The sequence below is a fragment of the Cebus imitator genome, unplaced genomic scaffold (assembly GCF_001604975.1).
Source record: "Cebus imitator isolate Cc_AM_T3 unplaced genomic scaffold, Cebus_imitator-1.0 Scaffold214, whole genome shotgun sequence".
In the NCBI taxonomy this organism is placed as follows: domain Eukaryota; kingdom Metazoa; phylum Chordata; class Mammalia; order Primates; family Cebidae; genus Cebus; species Cebus imitator.
In genome coordinates, this window is record NW_016107529.1 from 955977 (window position 1) to 977713 (window position 21737).

Below are 21737 nucleotides of genomic sequence, written 5' to 3' on the forward strand. Positions count from 1 at the left end.
ACAGCCAATATCATGCTGAATGGGTAAAAACTGGAAGCATTCCCTTTGAAATCTGGCACAAGATAAGGACACCCTCTCTCACCACTCCTATTCAATACAGTAATGGAAGTTCTAGCCAGTGCAATCAGGCAAGAAAAAGAAATAAAGGGTATTCAATTAGGAAAAGAGGAAGCCAAATTGTCTTTATTTGCAGATGACATGATTGTATATTTAGAAGACCCCATCGTCTCAGCCCAAAATCTCCCGAAACTGACAAGCAACTTCAGCAAAGTTTCAGGATACAAAATCAATGTGCAGAAATCACAAGCATTTCTATACACCAGTAACAGACAAACAGAGAGCCAAATCAAAAGTGACCTCCCATTCACAATTGCTACAAAGAGAATAAAATACTAGGAATACAACTAACAAAGGATGTAAAGGATCTCATCAAGGAGAACTCCAGACCACTGCTCAATGAAATAAGAGAGGACACAAACAGATGGAGAAACATTCCATGCTCATGGTTGGGAAGAATCAACATCGTGAAAATGCCCATACTGCCCAAAGTAATTTACAGATTCTGTGCTATCCCCATCAAGCTACCAATGACCTTCTTCACAGAACTGGAAAAAAACCACTTCAAACTTCATATGGAACCAAAAGAGAGCCCACATAGCCAAAACAATCCTAAGCAGAAAGAACAAAGCTGGAGGCATCATGCTGCCTGACTTCAAACTATACTACAAGGCCACAGTAATCAAAACAGTATGGTACTGGTACCAAAACAGCATGATACTGGTACCAAAACAGAGACATAGACCAGTGGGACAGAACAGAGGCCTCAGAAGCAACACCACTCATCTACAATCATCTGATCTTTGACAAATCTAAGAAAAACAAGCAATGGGGAAAGGATTCCCTGTTAAATAAATGGTGTTGGGAAAACAGGCTAGCAGTGTGCAGAAAGCAGAAACTGGACTCCTTCCTGACATCTTACACTAAAATTAACTCCAGATGGATTAAAGATCTAAACATAAGACTTAACACCATAAAAACCCCAGAAGAAAACCTAGGCAAAACCATTCAGGACATAGGTATAGGCATGGACTTCATCGCTAAAACACCAAAAGCATTGGCAACAAAAGCCAAAATAGGCAAATGGGATCTAATCAAATTCCACAGCTGCTGTAGAGCAAAGGAAACAATCATTAGAGTGAACCAGCAACCAACAGAATGGGAAAAAAATTTTTGCAATCTACCCATCTGACAAAGGGCTAATATCCAGAATCTACAAAGAACTAAAACAGATTTACAAGAAAAAAAGCAAACAAACCAATTCAAAAGTGGGCAAAGGATATGAACAGATACTTCACAAAAGAAGACATCAATGAGGCCAACAAACATATGAAAAAATGCTCATCATCACTGATCATTAGAGAAATGCAAATCAAAACCACACTGAGATACCATCTCACACCAGTTAGAATGATGATCATTAAAAAATCTGGAGACAACAGATGCTGGAGAGAATGTGGAGAAATAGGAACACTTTTACATTGCTGGTGGGAGTGTAAATTAGTTCAACCATTGCAGAAGACAGTGTGGTGATTCCCCAAGGACCTAGAAATAGAAATACCATTAGACCCAGCAATCCCATTACTGGGTAAATACCCAAAGAATTATAAATTGTTCTATTACAAAGACACATGCACATGTATGTTCTTGTGGACATGTTTACAGTAGCAAAGACCTGGAACCAACTCAAATGTCCATCATCGATAGACTGGATAAAGAAAACGTGGCACATATACACCATGGAATACTACTCAGCCATAAAAAAAATGATGAGTTCGTGTCCTTCATAGGGACATGGATGAATCTGGAAACTATCATTCTCAGCAAACTGACACAAGAACAGAAAACCAAACACTGCATGTTATCACTGATAGGCAGGTGTTGAATAATTAGAACACGTGGACACAGGGAGGGGAGCATCACACACTGTGGTCAGTAGGGGGGTGCTAGGGGAGGAAGAGTGGGGCATGGGGAGGGTGGGGAGGGATAATGAGGGGAGAAATACCAGATATAGGTGATGGGGGGATGAAGGCAGCAGACCACCGTGCCATGTATGTACCTATGCAACAATCCTGCATGATCTGCACATGTACCCTAGAACCTAAAGTACAATAAAAAAAAAAAATTTGACTGCCCTGCTGGATTTTTGACTTGCATGAAGCTTGTATCCCTTTTGTTTTGGCCACTTTCTCCCTTTTGGAACATAAGTATTTACCCAATGCCTGTGACCCTGTTGTATCTAGGAAGTAACCAACTTGCTTTTGATTTTATAGGCTCATAGACTGAAGGGACTTGCCTTGTTTCAGATGAGACTTTTGACTATGGACTTTTGCATTAATGCTGAGATGAGTTAAGTCTTTGGAGAACTGTTGGGAAGGCATGATTAGTTTTGAAATGTGAGAACATGAGATTTAGGAGGGTCTGGGGTAGAATGATGTGGTTTTGCTGTGTCCCACCCAAATCTCATCTTGAATTATAGTGCTCATAATCCCCACGTGTTATGGGAGGGACCCAGTGGGAAGTATTTGAATCATGGAGATGAGTTTTTCCTGTGCTGTTCTCATGCTAGTGACATGACAGTGATTGCCTTTGACTCCATGTCTCACATCTAGGTCATGCTGATGCAAGAGGTGAGCTCCCATGATCTGATGGTTTTATAAAGGACAGTCCTTCTACACATGCTCTCTTGCTTGCTACATGCTTTTGCTCCTCCTTTGCCTTCCGCCATGATTGTGAGGCCTCCCCAGCCATGTAGAACTGAGTCTGTTAAACCTCTTTTTGTTATAAATTAGCCAGTCTCAAGTATGTCTTTATCAGCAGCATGAGAACAGACTAATACGCTGACCCTCATCCCTCACACTTAAGCAGCTACCAAGCACTGTGACCTCAAGAAGCAGTGGAGGACAGGGACTCTGGAGCTAGTCTTCCTGAATTCAAATTCTGACTCCACCACTTACTAGATATATAACCTTGAATGTGTTTCTACAGCCCTCTGGGCATGTGTTTTTGGGTTATTGTGAGAACTTAGTTAGACATTAAGCACTTAGAACAATGCCTGGCATATGGCAAGAATTCTATGTGTCCAACATTGATTACTATTATTTTAGTTGTTGCTTCTCCTTCTAAGTATCTCATGAATTGACTCCATTCCTTGTACGGCTGCCCCAGTCCAGGCAGCCACCATTCCTCCCCAGATACAGCAACAGCCTTCACCTCAGTGGCCTCCCTGTCTTCTGTTGGATCCTCTCTTATTCCACTCTGGCCCCAAAATGCTCTTTCTGAATCATAAATCTGGCATGCCACTTTCCTGCTTAAAACCTTCACATAATCCACGGTACCCAGGCCTGGGATGATTCAGCTCTTTCCTACCCTTCATAGCCTTAGTATTTGCCAAACATTATTATTATTTTTTTATTATTATTTTTTTTTGCCCTCCATGTGTCAGTGGCATGAGCCTTTCTCAGTTTCCCCCAATGGCTTTTGTACCTTCTGCTCCCTCTGCCTGGGCCACCATCCCCAGTTCCTTCATCAAACCAGTTCTACTGCTTCCTTCAAGTCTTAGCTGGGTAGTTACGTCTTCTAAGGTATCTTCCTTGACTCCCCAGGCAGAATTAGAAGCCCCATTTCTCTGTTCTCATAGTCCCTGTGCCTCCATGACATAGCACTGATACAATAGTGTCATCTTTGCTGTCACATATCTGCCTCCCCAGACTGTGAGCTCCTCCAGGGTGGACCCTGGGCCTCACCCATCTGTGTAGACACTCAGTAAACTCATGTGAAATGGGATTGAATTGGAACAAGCCCAAATTGCATTTTAAGAGCCAGAAAGCAGAATAAAGTGGCTGAATCAACTTCTCCAGGAGCGGCTCATGCGTGGGCAAGGGGAGCATGAGATGTTCTTTTCTCACACCATCCTCTTCCTGCTGCCAATCCCCTCCTAGCTGCGTGAGTCTCGTGAGCTGACTCCAGACAGGATGGGCTTGGCAGCGACTGCCTGGCTGTGTGCCCACCACCCATGGGCGCCCAGGAAACATGCCAAAAGGAGCTGAGCACCACCCAAGCAGTCCTGCCCTCTGATTCCTACCATAGGACATTGGAGACAGCAGTAGGTGGAGGGAAGGAGGGGAATCACCTGAACCTACAATATTTCTAGGCCTCAGTCTTCTCCTCTGCTAAATGGATTCAATAATCCTGCCTTCATGGTTGCAATGGGGAGTTAAGGAGAACACATATATGGGCACATAGTGGTCCCAGACTTGCATGGGGCCTGTGCCCCTTTGCTTTAGCCAATTTCTCCCATTTTGAACATATGTATTATTTACCCAATGCCTGTAGCCCCATTACATCTAGGAAGTAATAACTCGCTTTTGATTTTACAGGTTCATAGGTGGAAGGGACTTGCTTTGTCCCTTCCACCTATGAGACTTTGGACTGTGGACTTTTGAGTTAATGCTGAAATGAGTTAAGACTTTGGGGGACTGTTGGGAAGGCATGATTGGTTGAACCCTGTTAACCCTTCTGCTTGAACCCCGTTAACTTTCTCATAATCACCAGGGAAACTGAGAGGAAGAGTGAGGAAACGTACAACTTTGGGTAGGATCCCACTTCCATGCAGAATAGGTGGAAGGTAATCTGAAAATGTATATATTTTGAGGATCTGATTCATTTTTAAAGGTCTTCACAGATGGGGAACCTGGGTACAGATTTGTAGTGGTAAGGAGTCAGAGATGAGCAGTTCAGGAAACGTACAATTATATATAGAAAGGAAGTAAACTGAAATACACTACTGCCAATGGTATCTAATATTTACAGAGAGTACTTATTATGGATAGGGACTGTGTTAAGTGTTTCATATGTATAATCTCAATTAAGCCTCACAATAGCCCTATGAATAAGGTGTTATTATTATTTTCATTTTACAGATGAGAAAACAAGTCAGAGGGAGTTAAATAATTTCCCCAAGGACCCATTAAAGCAGAGCCAGGATTTGAACCCAAAGGCACCTGATTCTCAAGCCCCTGCTCTTTCCATCCTATGTAGATGTGATCAATTGGTCTTTCATGCACCATTGCAGTTGGAAATCTGAGAGCTATATTTTTCAGACTCCCATTCTAGCTGGGTTCCAGTCTGCTCTGCAGTTGAGGGACACACATGGGCCATCAGAAGGCGGGAAGAAAATTGAAGCCATTGTTGGCTTCTGTCATCTGTGGGAGTGCGGGCTCTTGGATTCCAGGAGCTGCACTGACATCAGTTCTAGGTATGTCTCGGCAGGGGTACAGCCTCCACTGTCTTCCTTTTACTTCTTCAGACCTGGTAGCAGTAATGGCTTCCCTATAGTAACTAATCGCTGAGGAGCACCTCCTTTCCCCTTTTGCTCTCCAGTCCATCAATAGCTTTGTAACCAAGTCTTCTGCTTGAAATACCCAGAGGGATTTGCTTCACTGCAAAGTGGACACTGGTTGACATGATGTTACTCTTTCTGCCCCTTCAGCTAGAGGGAATAGCCAGTTATAGGATCAAGGTGTCAGCCAAGCAGGCTAGGGGCAGGGCTGAGGCCTCTGTAGGACACTGGAGGTCTATCAGGGAAACTGCAGCAAGCATCTACTGGTTGCTGCAACCAGTAAGAAAGGAGGATATGGATCAGAGAGCTCCCAGCAGGTATCCGACATGCTAGGCTTGGGCTGTGAGCCTAATTCCAGAACTCACCCACTATTGAGGCTAAGCGCAAAGCCATCCTGCCAGCTTCAGGATGGCTCAGGGCCTGGGCAATGCAAGAGAGCCTTGGGGCTGGCAGCTGAGCAGGCTAGCAGGTCAGGGCCAGCAGAGTAGTAGTATGCTGCTACTGCCCCTGGGAACCCCTATGTGGTGACTGGTCTCTTCATTTGAGAACCTGACTGAGAATAAGCTTTGGGAAATTGACAAATCTGCAAGCCCTCTGACCCATATTTCTTAGCAGCTAGTTCTATGAGTCATTTGGTTCCCCAAACCTGAACCTCAGTGTCCTTATTTATAAAATGCGGGCTGTCATGCCCACTGCACAAGTGTGAGGATTGGATGAGATAAAATATGCAAAGTCCTTAATTCAGCTCCTGGCTGGTTGCAGATGCTTAATAAATAAGTCCCCCACTCCCCCTCTTCTAAGTAAGCTCCCTTATTTCATTATTTAACATATCTTATATATGTGTCTCTCAAGCTCCATGATAAGGTCTGAGAAAATAAAGACATGTCTTAGCCTTCTTTGCCTTGCTTAGAGCATTTAGTTCCTTAAAAAAATAATAATAGGCCTTTAATAATGAATTAAAACCTTCACATTCATAAAAACTAAAAAGAGAAAGATGGAGAAAGAGAAATGAAGCCTTTCTATTCACCCTGAATATTTTGCATCAAGAAAGTCTAAAACTTTAGAATCTGTCCAATTTATTTTAGTATAATCCATTCTTCCTTTCTTATCACTCTCCTTTATTCCCTCCCTTTCTTTCTTCCACAAATATTTCAAGGACTGAAAAGGCAAAGATAAATAAGTAGAGTCTCCACCCCCAGGAGCTCAGATTCTAATGAGAGAGACATCATGTCAACATAGGATGACAACCCACCGGTGTAGACACAGAGCACTGATCTACACTCCTGCAGCACAGACTGGTGCCATGACACAGGGAAGCACAGAGGAAACCTGAGGAGCCAGGGCAGGCTTCCTGGAAGAAATTGTTATGTGCTGCATCATAATAGAAGAGTGGAAAGAAGCGACGTGAAGGGGCAGGAGTGGGAAGCAGTCACGGTGCAGACAGAGTCGGGCAGACCACAGTTCAGGGCCCTCCCAGCTGTGTGACCCGCTGTGACTCATGTCCCCACTTCTGTAAGGCGGAGTAATAACACCTGCTGAACAAGCTGGTCACGGGTTCAATGGCAATACAGAAAGAGCCTGGTGTAAAGTAGGTGTCAGTGAATCTCAGGTACCTCCCACCACACTGTGACAATGGCCTTTCCTGAAGGACAAAGGAGCTCAAAGTTAAAAGTATGGGGGACTAAAATCTTACTCTTCTTCTTTAGAGCAGTTTATTTAGGTTTATAGAAGAATGAGCAGAAAGCACATAATTCACACATATCCCTGCCCCAACTCCGCATGTTTTTTCCTTCATGTGTTATTATTAACTTCATGTGTTAGTGTGGTACATTTGTTATAATTGATAAAATACCTGTTGAAGATGCTTAGCTGGTTGCAGCATGTGAAACAGCTCCCCATCTTCCCCCACTGGATCTCCTTTCTGAGCAGGTCGTAATGCTAATTACAATATTTTACAAACAACGAATGATGAAGAATCCAATCCCTGCTCCCACCCAACATACACATCCCTGAGGTTAGAAGCACCCAGAACACAAGCAGTCCAGGAGACTCTCCACATTTCAGTGAACCCCTCTCAGCTCACATCTTCTCTGCTCTTTTAGATTTGAGACACCATGACACAAGAAGAAACCATCTCTGACTTTCTTTTTCCCTTTTCAAACTAAACAGGAACTTGTCAAACATAAATGCAAAATTATAAAAAACAATCGTAAGTGAAAACTCTAGTTATTAAAATGTATGGGGACTAATTATTGATCTGATGATTTGCTGAATAAAAAGAAAGAGACATGCTTGGATAAATAGAAATCTTTTAAAGTCATTAATATACATGTGTTTATTTTTCCTAATCTACACTGGAAGCTGCAGCAGGGCTGTATTGTCTAACAAATTAGAAGGGGTGACAATGCCATGTTCAGCCCTATGTGTGATGTCTCTCCACTCAGACTTATTAATTTCTGCCAAATTAAAACAAGTCCCCCCACCCCCCACCCGGCAGGCTGTAGGAATGTGTAATGCAAATACAAATGCCATTAGGAAAACTTCGCCTTTGGGCAGCTGCCAGGAGAACCTGCACACTGGCTTGAAGCTGTTTCAGCACAGACAGGAAACTGCTAGGAAATTGTCACCCCCAAACTAGGTGCTATCAAAAGGGGAACTTTTGGCCAGGTGCAGTGGCTCACGCCTGTAATTCCAGCACTTTGGAAGCTGAGGTGGGCAGATCACAAGGTCAGGAGTTTGAGACCAGACTGGCCAATATGGTGAAACCCCATTTCTAATAAAAATACAAAAATTAGCCAGGCGTTGTGGCAGGTGCCTGTGGTCCCACCTACTCAGGAGGCCGAGGCAGAAGAATTGCTTGAACCCAGGAGGTGGAGGTTGCGGTGAGCCGAGATCTTGCCACTGCACTCCAACCTGGACAACAGAGCAAGACTCCATCTCAAAACAAAACAAAACAAAAAGCAGTGGGGAGCTCTTCCAGGCATGGCTGCACCTTGGTTCTCTTCCTGGTAGGGTGATCCCTCCCACTTGTCCCTGCCTCAGTCTTCCCCAGGGCCAGTCCTGAGTCCTGCACCACTGCCCCACAACCCCATTTCAAAATGATCACCACAGCCCTGCGCTTTGTTTCTTATTTTTTTGTACTTTGGGTTCTGGGGTACATGTGCACATCCTGCATCTTGCAGGATTGTTGCATAGGTACATACATGCCATGGTGGTTTGCTGTCTCCATCCCCCACCGCTACCCCATCGCCTACATCAGGCATTTCTCCCCTTGTTATGATGAGCCTTGGTTTTTTACAGGCATATTGGCCTGGCCAGCTGACCTCTAACTACACACTCTTCAGATTTCTGCAGGAAACTTGGGCCCAGGGCCTTGGCCTCAGAGTGTGTTTGGAACAAGTTTGAATATCTGCTCATGTGCAATTCCCATCCTGCTATGCCACATGGCCAGTCCTTCCAGTCTGTGTGGCCTCCTTCAGGAAGTCTTCCTGGAGAGCCCCCTACCACCTCTGGTGCCTTGAGTTATGATTACACCTTCAATGTCCATCTCTCCCACCTGCAAGTGAGCACCTGGAGGGCAGGGTGTAAGGTGCACCCAGCTCTGAGCTCCAGGGCCCAACACAAGGCCCAGACCTGGAAAAGGGACAGAGTAGCTAACATTTATTCTAGACTAGGACTTGAGCTAATCAATTCACAAACACAATATCATTTAACCTCGCAGTATTTTATTAGGTGAGAAGAACATCTACAGTTTTACAGATGAGAAAATGTAGGCTCAGAGAAGTCAAGTCCCTTGCCCAGAATCACACAGTGAGTGAGTCACAAATCCTAATGAGACTCCATGTCAGTCTTCCTTAGAGCTTTAGCCACTCCAAAGCCTCCACCTAAACCGCTGCTCCTTAGGGGAGAGAAAGGAGGGAGAAATGAGGAGACATTGCCTCACTTGCCCCTCTCAGCTCTGACTGGGACAGGGACATCAGTTAACATCCCAATAAAAGCTGAGGACAGCCTCACTAGGGCAGGGAAAAGATGAGCCAGTGGTGGGACAGAGACATGCTTAGGAAGAGGCACCTTCAGGATCTGTCCACCTGCTGGATGAGGGAGTGCCAAAGGAGAGGGATGGATCACTGGGTAGATAGTGGTGCCGTTGACAGAACGTGAACTTTGAATCATCACTCTATCATCAGCATCACAGATAAAGAGAGCTAACTTCATGCCAGGCACTGTACCAAATACTCTTCATACGCTGTCCCATTCAGGCCTCAAGGCAACCTATGAGAAAGTATTATTGTCTCCATTTTATACATGAGAATATGGAGGCTTTCAAAGAATACCCTGTTGGGGACAGTTTACACAGAAAATTACCTGAACCTTGTAAAGAAATATTTTTACTGAACCCTTTTGACCATGAAATATATTCCCTAGCTTCTCAGTCCTTCCCTTCAGCATAAAGAGATTGGGGTGGCCTGTGTCCCCTATTATTGCCCCACAGCCACAGTTCCAACATGGGCTGGGCTCATGAGGGACAAAGGGATGGAGGCAAGGAGAGAGACTCCACAAAGTTCCAGTGTCCCAGGGCCTGCCAGTGCCCAAGATATTCCCCAGCCACCTCTCCAGCGGGTTTAACAAGTCTGTCCACAAATGGAACAAATGGAATAGGCATCCAGGAGTTCTCCAGGGAAGTGAGGGGCAGGCAGGTCAGCATCCCCCTCACTGAAGTACCCGGATTTCTTCTGATGGCCACATGGGCAGATTCCACTGCTCCTGAAATCCCCACCCTTCCTGCTCAAGGACTCACTCTGGCATCGCAGCTACTTGGAGCCCTCACCCCTGTCGAGCTATCAGAATTGGGTAAATGCAGCTGTTGTTTTGAAGGAGTAAGTTGAGGGCACTTAGCGAATCAACTTCCTAATGAATCTTTTCAGGTCTGGATGGGAACTGGTCTGTTACTATGGAACTTGGCTTGATTTGGAAATTAATGTGGTAATTTACAGCCACTCTGCCAGGCAGGAAGATTAAAAAAGAGAGAGAGAGTGAGGGAAGAGAGAGCGAGCGGAGAGAGAGCAAGGGGAGAGAGAGTGAGGAGACAGAGAGTGAGGGGAGAGAGACCTCTGCAGTGGCAGAACCTTGAGAGGCACCAATTTAGGGCATGTCCGGAGAGCTGGACTGTATGCACTCACTGGGTACCATGAAGGTGGTGTCAGCCAGGTGGGCCCATGTGAGACACAGGTATGGGGGCAAGGAGAGATACTTCACAAAGTAGATCAAAAATCAGTGCCCCAGGACCAGTTAGGGCAGTGCGGGCAGTCCTCCCTTTAGAGAGAGAGAGACAGACAGACAGAGAGAGAGAGAGAGGGAGAGAGTGAGTGTGTGAGAGTGTGTGTGTGTGTGTGTGTGTGCGTGTATGTCACTAACTTCTGAGATTCATTTCCCAAAGTCAGTTTTTGCCATGGCCATAAGTCACCAATGTTATTACTTAATGTTTTTCTTTAGATTTACTCAATTTGTATCTTAAATGAGTTTTATATCACTTCTATCATAAATGGAAAACCAATATTACATACAAAGAAGAAAAGGTAAATGTAAAATTAATTACACTGAAAATAAAACAAAATTACTAAATTCTAGAGCAGCCCTTGCCTGCCAAAGGCTCTGAGTCTGAAACCTGCCCCCATTTGGGGAAAAGCATGTTAAGAGAGGTACTCAAGACATATTAGTGCAGACCTGAGGTGTAAGCACCTCTTGTTGTAATCACACAGATTAAAAGAAGAATTAAATGGAAACTACTTTTGCACTTGTGAGTCAGTGCTGTGTAACGCTATGATCTTTGCATTTTATTTATTTAACAAACATTTACATAGCACATACTATGTGTCAGAGACTATTCTAAAAACTTTTTAAAAATCAACTCATTTAATTCCTATACTAACCCTAGATTATTTCCATTTTAGAGAGAGGAGACTGAGGTACAGAGAAGTTTAGTAGCTTGCTAGAAGTCACTTCAAACCATCTAAAATCCTGTACTGGTCATTCTACCCTTTGGTGGCCAGAGTGGCCCAGAGATCCTCCAGCCACTGTCTAGACCAGAGCTACAGACATGTGGGACGGAACAGTATGCAGACAGGGAGCTCTAGTTAGCTGTAGACTGACTCCTCATGGCCCAGGCCAGGCCAGGCCAGTGGTGACATCACTGGGTAGATCCTGGAGGTCCCTCCTCCTAAGCCCTCTGAGGCTCTCCATCTGACTCTAAGTCTGAGTTCTATGGGTGGCAGGCAGGAGACAGTTGGATGCTGATTCAAAAAAGAGTCTCTAGGAGAGAAGGGGATGATTTTCTTGTTTTTTTGTTTTGTGAGGTTTTTTTTTTTTAATATATAAATAGATATAACACAAGCCCTTTTTTGCTTTTCTCTGCTAACTGTTCTTGGCAGAAGTCTTTAAAGACCAGACAGGGGCTTTCACTGATGGTCAGGTGGCTGGGATCTGAGGAGATGGCGGGTTTCCTTGGCATAATGGCAGTGGTGGGTACAAATGGAATGGTGTAGAGATGAGGGGCCCTCTTTGGAGGGAGGGTTTCTGTGACCAGCTGCCTCTGCAAATGCAGGGAGGTGCCCTTGAGGGGCCCACTCTGGCAGTCCCTCCCTGGACAGCCCATGCCTTGTTCTGGCCTTGGGATGTAAGACATACCGCAATCCTAACTATAACCTGAATTGGGTGACAGGGGCCCTGCATCATTATTAGAATAATAAAAGAGTAGCAGATGGAATATTCTCGAAATTAATAAAACATTATTCTCTTTTGCACCTCCAAGTACGTGAGCCTTGCCCCGTCTAACTAGTGTGAAGTTGAGAATCTTCCAAAAGGGATTCCAAGAGAGAGAAAGTAATATTCGGCCTCCGACATTAAGAAAAAAAAAAGCCAGAATTTTATCCTGACCAGAACTAAAAGGAAGAGAGGAGGCTCAGAAGGAAGTCCAGATCATCAATAGAAAGAAGTAATACGTTTTTTCTGCAGATTTGAGTTGGAATGTGAGTTAAATTTGAGAATCTACTAAATAGTTCACATTGATCATTTCCTTTGTGTCAGGTCATTAATTTGCCAAATGTTTTATATGCACAGCCTCATTTAATCTTCTAAATAATCCCAAGGTTGGTGCTGTTACTATCTGCATTGTATGACTGAGGAGGAGGTTAAATAACTTGGTCAAGTTCAGACACCCAGGAGACAGTAGATCAGGGATTTGAATCTTCCGGCATTTCCCTAGACTGTAGCGATTGTCCCCATGAAACTACTAGGCCCCATGGCCCCCATGATTCACATCTCCCAAGAGTAACCAGAATGCATCTTAAGAGAAAATATGTCTTCAGGTGTCAGAACCAAAATTCTTGGGCTCATGTCAGTCAAGGCCTCACCCAGACACCCTCCATGGGGGTTCTCAGGAAAGAAGGAGAAATGATCCTTAGCCAGCCCCTCACAGATGCCACAGCACATAGAGCATGGAAAGGCCACTGGGAATGCATGGGCCCCACACTGGAGGATCTGAACTGTGGAGGCGTTTGCCTCCTCTGGGCTCCTTACACAGACCAGGTGTGTGCTACCACACAGATTCCAGATTTATCAATAATGCAGATCACACATCCTCACCAGGATCTGGGGCTTTACAAGTTTTCTCAGCAGCTCAGTGAGCCCCTCAGCTTCCAGAGGCTCAAGGCACAGCCTACCAGCCCACCTGGGGATCCCCGCTCCCCTTTCTTCAGGTGGAAGCTCAAAAGTCATGCAGGATCTGGCTTCCCACTAGTCCCCTGAACATTGGAGAAGTTTTGTCTCACCTGTCTACCTTTCCAGCCTTGTACCTTATACATATAACCCCAGCAGAGAGGGCATGAGGCCATGTTCATCTGTAGACCTTGCCCCCTGAGGTATCCAGATCTCTTCCCTTAAGCCTGAGGCCTAGGGCCCAGCCTGGCTCCACTAATGATTGTTGCACGGCCTTCAACAGGTGAGTTACCCTCTCTGCATCTCAGTTTCCAAATAAAGGGTTGGAGCCTCTGAGGCTTAGTAGCCACTGCTCCCCCTGTCTGGAACACCCTTCTCTACTTCTTAGACTGTCTGACTCCTAGGTCTTTCTAGACTCAACTCATCTTATCAGATCCTTTAGGAGGCCTTTTCTCATCCTCCAACTTCCAATTCCTATCCTAAGCTGAATTGTGTTTCTTCTCTCTGCTCCAATAATTATTATTAGGTTTTTGGTATAATGTCAAACTTTTATTAAGCACTTACCGTATGTCAGGCACTGTTCTAAGACTTCGCATATATGAATGTATTTACTTTTCACAGCTCCGTAAGGTGGATGCTAATTGTGTCCTTATTTCACCAAAAAGGAAACTGAGAAATAGAGGCAAAATGAATTACCTGAGGTCATCTAGCAAGTAAGTGTCTGAGCTGGCATTTGGACTCCTCCATGGTTCTCAAGAATGATGAAAATTATGATAGGGCATGAGGGAAGCCACCTTACCTGTCAGAGGTTCCACTGTGGTATGTGATCCTGTTCAGGGAGGCCCAGGCAAAGTATAATCAAATCGCTTCTTTTGTTTTGGACACTTATAGCTTAGCGATGGCCTCCAAACCCAACTTTCTGCTCCCAGCATCAGAAATTTGTCTGTTGTCATTGTTACAATTACCCAAATGCGCCCCAGAATAGAAGTCTAAGCTGTGGAAGGACAAGGACATGGCATCATGAATCAGAAAATGGGGTAAGAGGTGAAGCTGAGTGATTTGGGCAAGTTCCTGCTCCTCTCTGAGCTCTTCCCTCATCTGAAAACATGGAGATACAATACCTACCTCAGAGATTTGGGGAGGATCAAATAAAACAATGGGTATCTTGGGAAGCAGAGGCAGGAGGATCGCTTGAGGCCAGGAGTTTGAGATCAGCCTTGACAACAGTGAGACTCCATCTCCACAAAAACATTTAAAATTAGCTGGGTGTAGTGGTGTGCACCTGCAGTCCTAGCTACTCGGGAAGCTGAGACCGGAAGATTGCTTGAGCCCAGGAGTTTGGTGCTGCAGTGAGCCACGACCAGACCACTTAACTCCAGCCAGTGACAGAGTGAGATCCTGTCTCAAATATATATATATAAAATAAAATGATGAGTGTCAAAACCCTGAGCAATTAAATCATTCAATAGTGATTCAGCAAGGACCTATCACTGTTGCTGTCAAAGAGGGGAAAATGTCCCTCCCCTCAGAGAGCTTACATTTGAAGACGGTGTTTGCACTAGAATTGTTCCCCAGATCAGCTCTTCCTGAAGGAACCTATCTCTATGCGTGAAATCACTGTGTCCCCATCATAGGAGAATTTCAGAATCCACATTGACAGGTACCCTACTGCCCTACTCACTTCTATGCCCTCTTCTTCCTCTGTCCCCACCTAGGTAAATGAGCGGCCTCTGACAGCTTACCCTCTTCTCTGGGTATTCTTCCTCCTCTCTAAAATAAGGAGTTTGGGTTGGATTGATTTCCAAACCCTTCAAGGTGGCCATTAATTACTGAATGGTTTACCACTTCTTTAGATGGTGAGGGTAGCAGGTGGGCGAAGGATAAACCAAGCATCTGCGAGGATCTTAGGAGATTCCCAGGCATGTCCTCATTGAGGTTGAGGTACTAAATTTTACTCTTTGGCCACATCAACACCTTTAATTTCCCTCCACCTCCTGCTGAGAATACATTCTGGTTCTCACCCATGTGCCTTTGTCTATGCTGTTTCCTTTGCCTGGGACACTTCCCTCCATTCCTTGCCTTCCTGGGCAGTTCCTATATTACCTTTAAAACTGAGAGCAGAAGTTGACCCCTCCCTAGTCTGCTATTTTTGCATTCAGTGTATTAAAGTATAATCTCATCATGTGAATATCTGTTTCTCCCACAACACCGAGAGCTCCTCAAGGACAGGGACTGTATTTTATAAGGTCGTGTCCTCAGCCCCAGATCAGTGCCTGGTGCTAAATTGGTATTAGATAGATTGAATTGAATGTGATTTAAAGTCACCTGCTGAGGTACCTAATATCAGGAAATGGTAGAACCAGGAGTTGAACCCAGGGCTGAAGACTCCCAGTCCAGCACATCTCTTCTCCCTACAGCTGTCAGGAGAGGGTAAGAGAAGACCCACTGGCACAGGAAGGGTGTTGGGACCAGCTGCTTTCCTCAGCCTTCCACAGGGTTGGAGGAATCTGTGGGAAAGCCAGGTTGCCTGGGAGGGGTCCTCAGGGGACCATGCTGCCCAAACTTGTTTACTTCCCCTTTTCCCCTTCAGCCCAGCTGCTGGTTTCCTGGGGACTGAAGTCAAGCCGCACTTCTCCACTTCTGCTCCCTTTCCTCAGACCTCTGTCAATACAGTGGGAACCTGGCTTTCTGAATGAGATGGGAGGAGACAAAGAGAGCCACCCACCCCCACGCCTGTCGAGTGCCCAGTTCATATTCCTGCTGCGACTGTATCTAAATTTGCAAATCGTCACCCTGTGCCCCACCATCATGTGTCATCTTTTATGCATGGCCACCTCTGCCGCGCTGCACGGCCAGTTGCTATGCAACCAACGACAGCGCCGCGGGGGCCTGACATTAGTGAAAGCAAATTGACCAGAGGAGCCTTCATCCTGCATGCAAAGCAGCCAGGGCCTCACTCTTTGGAGAGGCTGCTGGAGCTGAGGCTGGGCCACCTTTTTCTATGGGGGTCAGACCCTTTCGCTGCAGCCTCCCTAGCCTAAGCTACAGACACTGGGAAGCTTTAGTCCTCCTACTTCTGGAAAAGGCTGAAATTTGACCAGTGACAAGAGCTGCTTCCAAAGGGAAGGGAGGGCAAATGCATCTTCAGGCTCTAAAATTCTGACCCTCCAGTGGGATGGACATTAGGTCCTGCAGAAAAAGAGTTACTATTCATTGAGCACTTACTATGTGCTAGGCAGTATTTGGCACGAGAACTGTACAATGCAAAAAGCTCTAACTTCCTGGATCCCAGCCCAGCCCCACTGTTACTCAGCTGTGTGTTGTGCATGCAAATTACTTATCAGGACATAGCCAGCCACTGAGGGCTGTCCCTAGACATCTTGGCAGGCAATAAAATATTGGATAATGGGGAGGGAGAAGGAAGCCAGTACAGCAGCAGGAGTGAGAAGATGAGAGAAAGGAAGGGAGGATGCTGCCTTGCACACCCAGTGTTGCAGGACTCTGAGCCTCCTGTTGGGAAGAACAGAGGACATTAGGAGCTGGTAGTTCTGCTCCCCTCTTCTACATAACCCCTAATGGCCCCCACTCCCAGGAATGTGACCTCACAATTTCCTATTTGAGCATGCATACACCATTTTGCACTGGAAGGTAGAAAGTTGTGCTGGAAAGGACAAGGCTTTGGAATTCATTAGAACTTGCCTCAAATCTGGGTGTTTGCCCTCCCTAGTGGTATGACTACAGCCATTTACTTCTTTTTTGAAATTTCAGCTTCTCAGTCTATACAATGGGCATGATGATACCTACCTTCACAGGGTTAAATGGCTGCCATATGTAAAGCACCTAACAGAAAATCAGTAAGTGCCACTCCTCTCCCCCAAACTTCAGTGGCACTCAGTCAGCCTGACATTGTTCCTATCCACCTCCCCCAGCCTTGTCCTCCTCAGTCCCTGCACCTCTGCACTTTTCTTCGGGTACAGCATCTCCCTAGAAGCCCCTCCTCTTGCTCTTCGCTTTCTAAAGTCTGGTCCACCTCTAAGGACTATAAAACAAGTTAAAAGTAACTTCAGTAAGAAACCCTGCCCACCAGGCCATTCCCCAATCCACTTTCCAGTGGAAAATTCTTGGAGCAGGGAACCAAGAAAAGACTCTCCTTTCTTCGGTGGTGAGTTTGAGAAACTCTCTCTTAAAGCTCAGTCACCCATTGAGGAATGTCATTCTGTAGCTCCTGTATCCTGAGGGCTATGTCTCACCCTGAAGATGGGCAAGGAGCAACCTCAGAAAACATAGCTCAGGGACTTACCAGACACCCAGCATGGTTCTAGCTGCCATAACACCACTGTGGTTTTGCACTAGAGTTGTTAACACTCATAACCACTAACTAATTCACAATTACTCCTTAACATACCAACAAAACCTTTGCTTTTCATACAAATCAGCGAGGTAGACATTACCCCCCATTTACTGAGGAAGAACGGAGGCTCAGAGAGGAAAGGTGACATGTACAAGATCACACAGTGGGTGGATGGCGGTCAAACTGGAGCTGGTACGCAGTCTTACATGAAAATGGCCTACACAGCTGTAATGTATGGACTTTGTCTACATCATCAGTCATCATTAACATTTCAGACTAGTTTGCCCATTGAAAAGAAACTCACAAGTTGAAACACAAAGCCACTTACCTGTTTCTTGTAAAGATAAAAACCTTTACCAAACCCAGAGATAAGCAGCAAAGGGAGTGCAAAGAGTATCAGCTCAGCTGGATGTCCCTGGGCAAGTGACTTCATTCTGCTGAGCTGGGGGTTCCTCTCTGTGAAATGGAAGACAAGGAGGTTACCTACCAGATTCTCAGGCCTGTTTTGAAGGGCAAAAATGATATAGATCAAAACAGTGCTAAAGTATGAAGTTTTGATAGATATTAGTATATCCTTAGAAATGACATTGCTCCAAACCAGAGGTTAAAAACCTGTTTCTGACACATGCTTTTATTTAATTATTCGATGTTGAAAATTGTTGTTTTCATTGTTTAAAGGGAGATGTGCCGATTGTATTGCCTTCATGTTGTATTGAAAAGCATTTCTTCATTATTTGAACTAATTTCCAAACAAATTAAAAACTTGTAGCAGTCAAGCTCTGACTGTTGCATCTATTAGATTCAGAAGATGGCAAATTCCTTAAAACACAGATATAAACAATTCTGGTAACACAATCTGATTTTATAATTAATTTTCTGCCTGGGAAGGCGAAAGTTCTCCTTCTCATGTTCTTTGTCCTCAGGTCCCCAACTGTTCTGCCAATTCTGGCAGACTCTTAATTAAGGAAAAGCAGATTTTGTTACCTGGAATTCTGTTGTGTTGTATGTAAAAAGGCAAATGTTTTTCTCAAATGTGCTTTGATCAGAGAGATGGCCAGGTAGAGGCAGTCAACACATTCTTCTGTGACTGGACCTTAGTGGTTCCTGTTTTTACCCTCCTGTTGCCGCTGTGAACACATTCTTATCAGAGTGTGGTCACTCAGCAAGCCACCCTTGTCAGTAGCCTGTAGAGGCCCCACACTATGCCAGCCTGTGAGGCAGATGTGTCCCGGGAGTACTCAAGGTCTAATCGAGGTGTGAGGCTGAGACAAGAAACAAGGAGCAGTAAACATGTGAGTAACAGGTTGTTGAAATATCAGGAGGGTGGTGCACTGGGCCCCTTGTGAGATAATGGCCATATTAGATGGGTCCAGATTTAGTCTATGACTAGGTCAGGGCCAGGTTTATGACTCAATCAATAGCTGGGATCAGTCCTCAGCATGCACCAAGATCAGGGATCAGGCTGTGACCAAGATTAAGGTTCAGAGAATGATCAGGTTTAGGGTTCAGTCTGTGGCTAGAATCAGAGCTCAGGCTGAGGCCAGGATCGCTCAGTCTGTGGCCAACTTTTTTTTTTTTTTTTTTTGAGATGGAGTTTCACTCATGTTACCCAGGCTGGAGTGCAATGGCGCTATCTCGGCTCACCACAACCTCCACCTCCTGGGTTCAGGCAATTCTCCTGCCTTAGCCTCCTGAGTAGCTGGGATTACAGGCACGCACCACCATGCGCAGCTAATTTTTTGTATTTTTAGTAGAGACGGGGTTTCACCATGTTGACCAGGATGGTCTCGATCTCTTGACCTAGTGATTGTGGCCAACATTAAGGCACTTAAGACCTGAGGTCCAGGAATAGTCTCTGGTAAGACCAGGCTACACTGTAGTCAGGATCATGACTTGTTTGTGATCATGGCAGTGGGATTCATGAACAACTTAGACCTAGTCTCTGCTCAAGTATTTCATAGTCTTCTCTGGGAAACATCAAATTGAAATTACTCTACCAACTATTAAGAGTTAATGACAGACCCTGACGTGGAGATTCATATGCAAGTGATGTATTAAGGAAATGTTTCTAGGGGAAAATGGTAAGGGAGTAACGAAAGCAGGACAAGAAGGACAAGGAGCCAAATAAGGCTGTGTTCTCAGGCAAAAGTCCCACAGAGGGTAGACTTGAGCCTGATCCTGAAGGAGAAATCTGAAGTGTACATCATCCCAACTCAAGGCAAGGGAGCTGGGCTTTCACTCTCCCCCTTCCAACATCCAACAATCATTGTAAACTCTCAGACACTTCTGGCTGTCTGTGACAATGGGCTAGTGCTAATTCCCAGTAGCCTAAGAGCCATTCACCAAAGAAGAGCCTAGGTGCTTTTGAAAGAACATGAAGTGAGGTATGGGGACCCAAGGGGACCTGTGTGGAGCACCAACATTATCTCCTAGAATGTTCCTGGGTGTGCTGATCTTCCCAGCCTCACTGGCTATCTCTTTTCAGTTTCCTTTAAGAGTTCCACTTCCTCTATGCCTTAAGTGATGGCATTTCACCTGCTTAAAACTATTCCCTGGCTCCCTAGTGCCTTGAGGATAAAGTCTAAGTCTCTTCACATGATTAAGAAGCCCCTTCATCCTCTGCCTTCTGCTGACTACCCCCAAGCCTCATCTTTCACATGGCCCCTCACTCTACAGTAACCAGACAAGACCTTGCTGTTGTATGGAAATTGTAGAGGGGTTCCATGAAGCCTTAAAACTGCTCATAGACCATTGGAGAAGACAGAAACATAACAGGCAAATCTAGAAGCTTATGGGAGTAGAGATAAGGTACCTAACAGCCTGATTTCAGTGAAGACTTCCCATGGGGAACAAATGTGAAGATGAAGCACATAGATAAGTGGAAAAAGAGTGATCCTGGCAGGATCTGCAGCATTGGAGAGACGTAGGGGAATTGTGAGCAGGCATGGAACAGAGTGGTCACAAAATAAATATTTGTGCAATGAGTACATGAGTGAATAACCACACAAGTTTTACATATTATGGGCTTTAGAACTCAAAAGCCTGATTCCTGTCTCTTCCATTTACTCACTGAGAAACCTCAAACAATTATTTAACCACTCTGAACCTCGGTTTCCTCATTTGGAAAATGGTGCTAATGAGAATATCTAATATGAAACGATGGATGCAAAAATATTCTGTAAGCGGCAAATCCCTGTTTAAATATTAGTTTTCATTCATTTATTTATTCAAAGACTAGTTTAGAGTTCCTAGTCTCTTCCAGGTCATGTACTGGGACTTTGATCTAGAAATAGGAACTAGATAGGGACTCTGTTTGTAAGTAGAGAGGAGAACAGTTTAGGAGAGAAGGCAAAGAGACAAGGAGAGGAGAGAAGTTTAGCTCACAGTGAGACAAGTTGCCATAATCACAATCTGGGAGCTCAGAGAGCTCAGTGAAGAAGCTTTCCCAAATAAGGTAAAATTTATATAAGTGTACCTTTATGGCTAAGTGTGGGTGTGTCAAGTGAAGGAGGAGTCCAAGTAGAGAGACAATATATGAAGACACAGGGGGTGAAAAAGCAGTGTGTTTAGACCAGGGGGTTGTTCTGGATGGCATAGTGCATGTGGGATGGTGGTAGGATGTAAAAGGAAATGAGAAAGTCTTTTGAGATCAGATCATATAGAGGAAATTTGAATATTTTTCTGTAAGGATTGGGGACAATCTTTGGCATGAGAGTTGCAGTGGCACTGAGATGACAGGAATAAGTGAGCAAAGCCTGCTTGAGCCCTAGGAAGAAGAGTTGTGGTAACAGTACCTTAAGAACTGGAGAAACTTCTGAACCTTCACCACCAACATACAACCACCACCGCCACCAAGCTTCAGCAATCTCTCCCTTGGACAGCTACCTACTGTGAAAATACTTGCTCCATGAGTTCTTCTTGAAAATGTTGTTCCTACATTATTACTTCATTACACATTTTCCAGTGAGCTTTGTTTGATTATTTTACTTGTGTTTCTATTGGCAGGGCATATGATGAAACACCTAATTATCCCTGAATATCTTTACTAGTTATCTATAGCTGTGTAACAAATCATCCAAAACTTATTGGCTTAACACACCCATTTATACAGCTCATGATTCTGTAGGCTTGTGTTTGGGCTATCCTCAGGCAGGCAGTTCCACTGCTGATCTTGGCTGGGCTCATTCATTTGTTTACCTACAGTTTTGGGTCAGTTAGGAAGCCCTGCTTTGGAGATTGTCTGGCTATCAACTCTGTGGTTATGGGTAGCAACTG

General features: G+C 44.9%; 1 long non-coding RNA gene across 1 annotated transcript in view; it reads right to left on the minus strand.

Moving 5' to 3' along the window:
• Positions 1-13986, minus strand: part of LOC108318014 — a 43017-nt gene extending 29031 nt beyond the window's left edge. Inside the window, exon 1 of the long non-coding RNA XR_001830986.2 lies at positions 13911-13986. This is a non-coding gene — a long non-coding RNA (uncharacterized LOC108318014). The remainder of the gene's footprint in view (positions 1-13910) is intronic.
• Positions 13987-21737: the final 7751 nt, after the last annotated feature.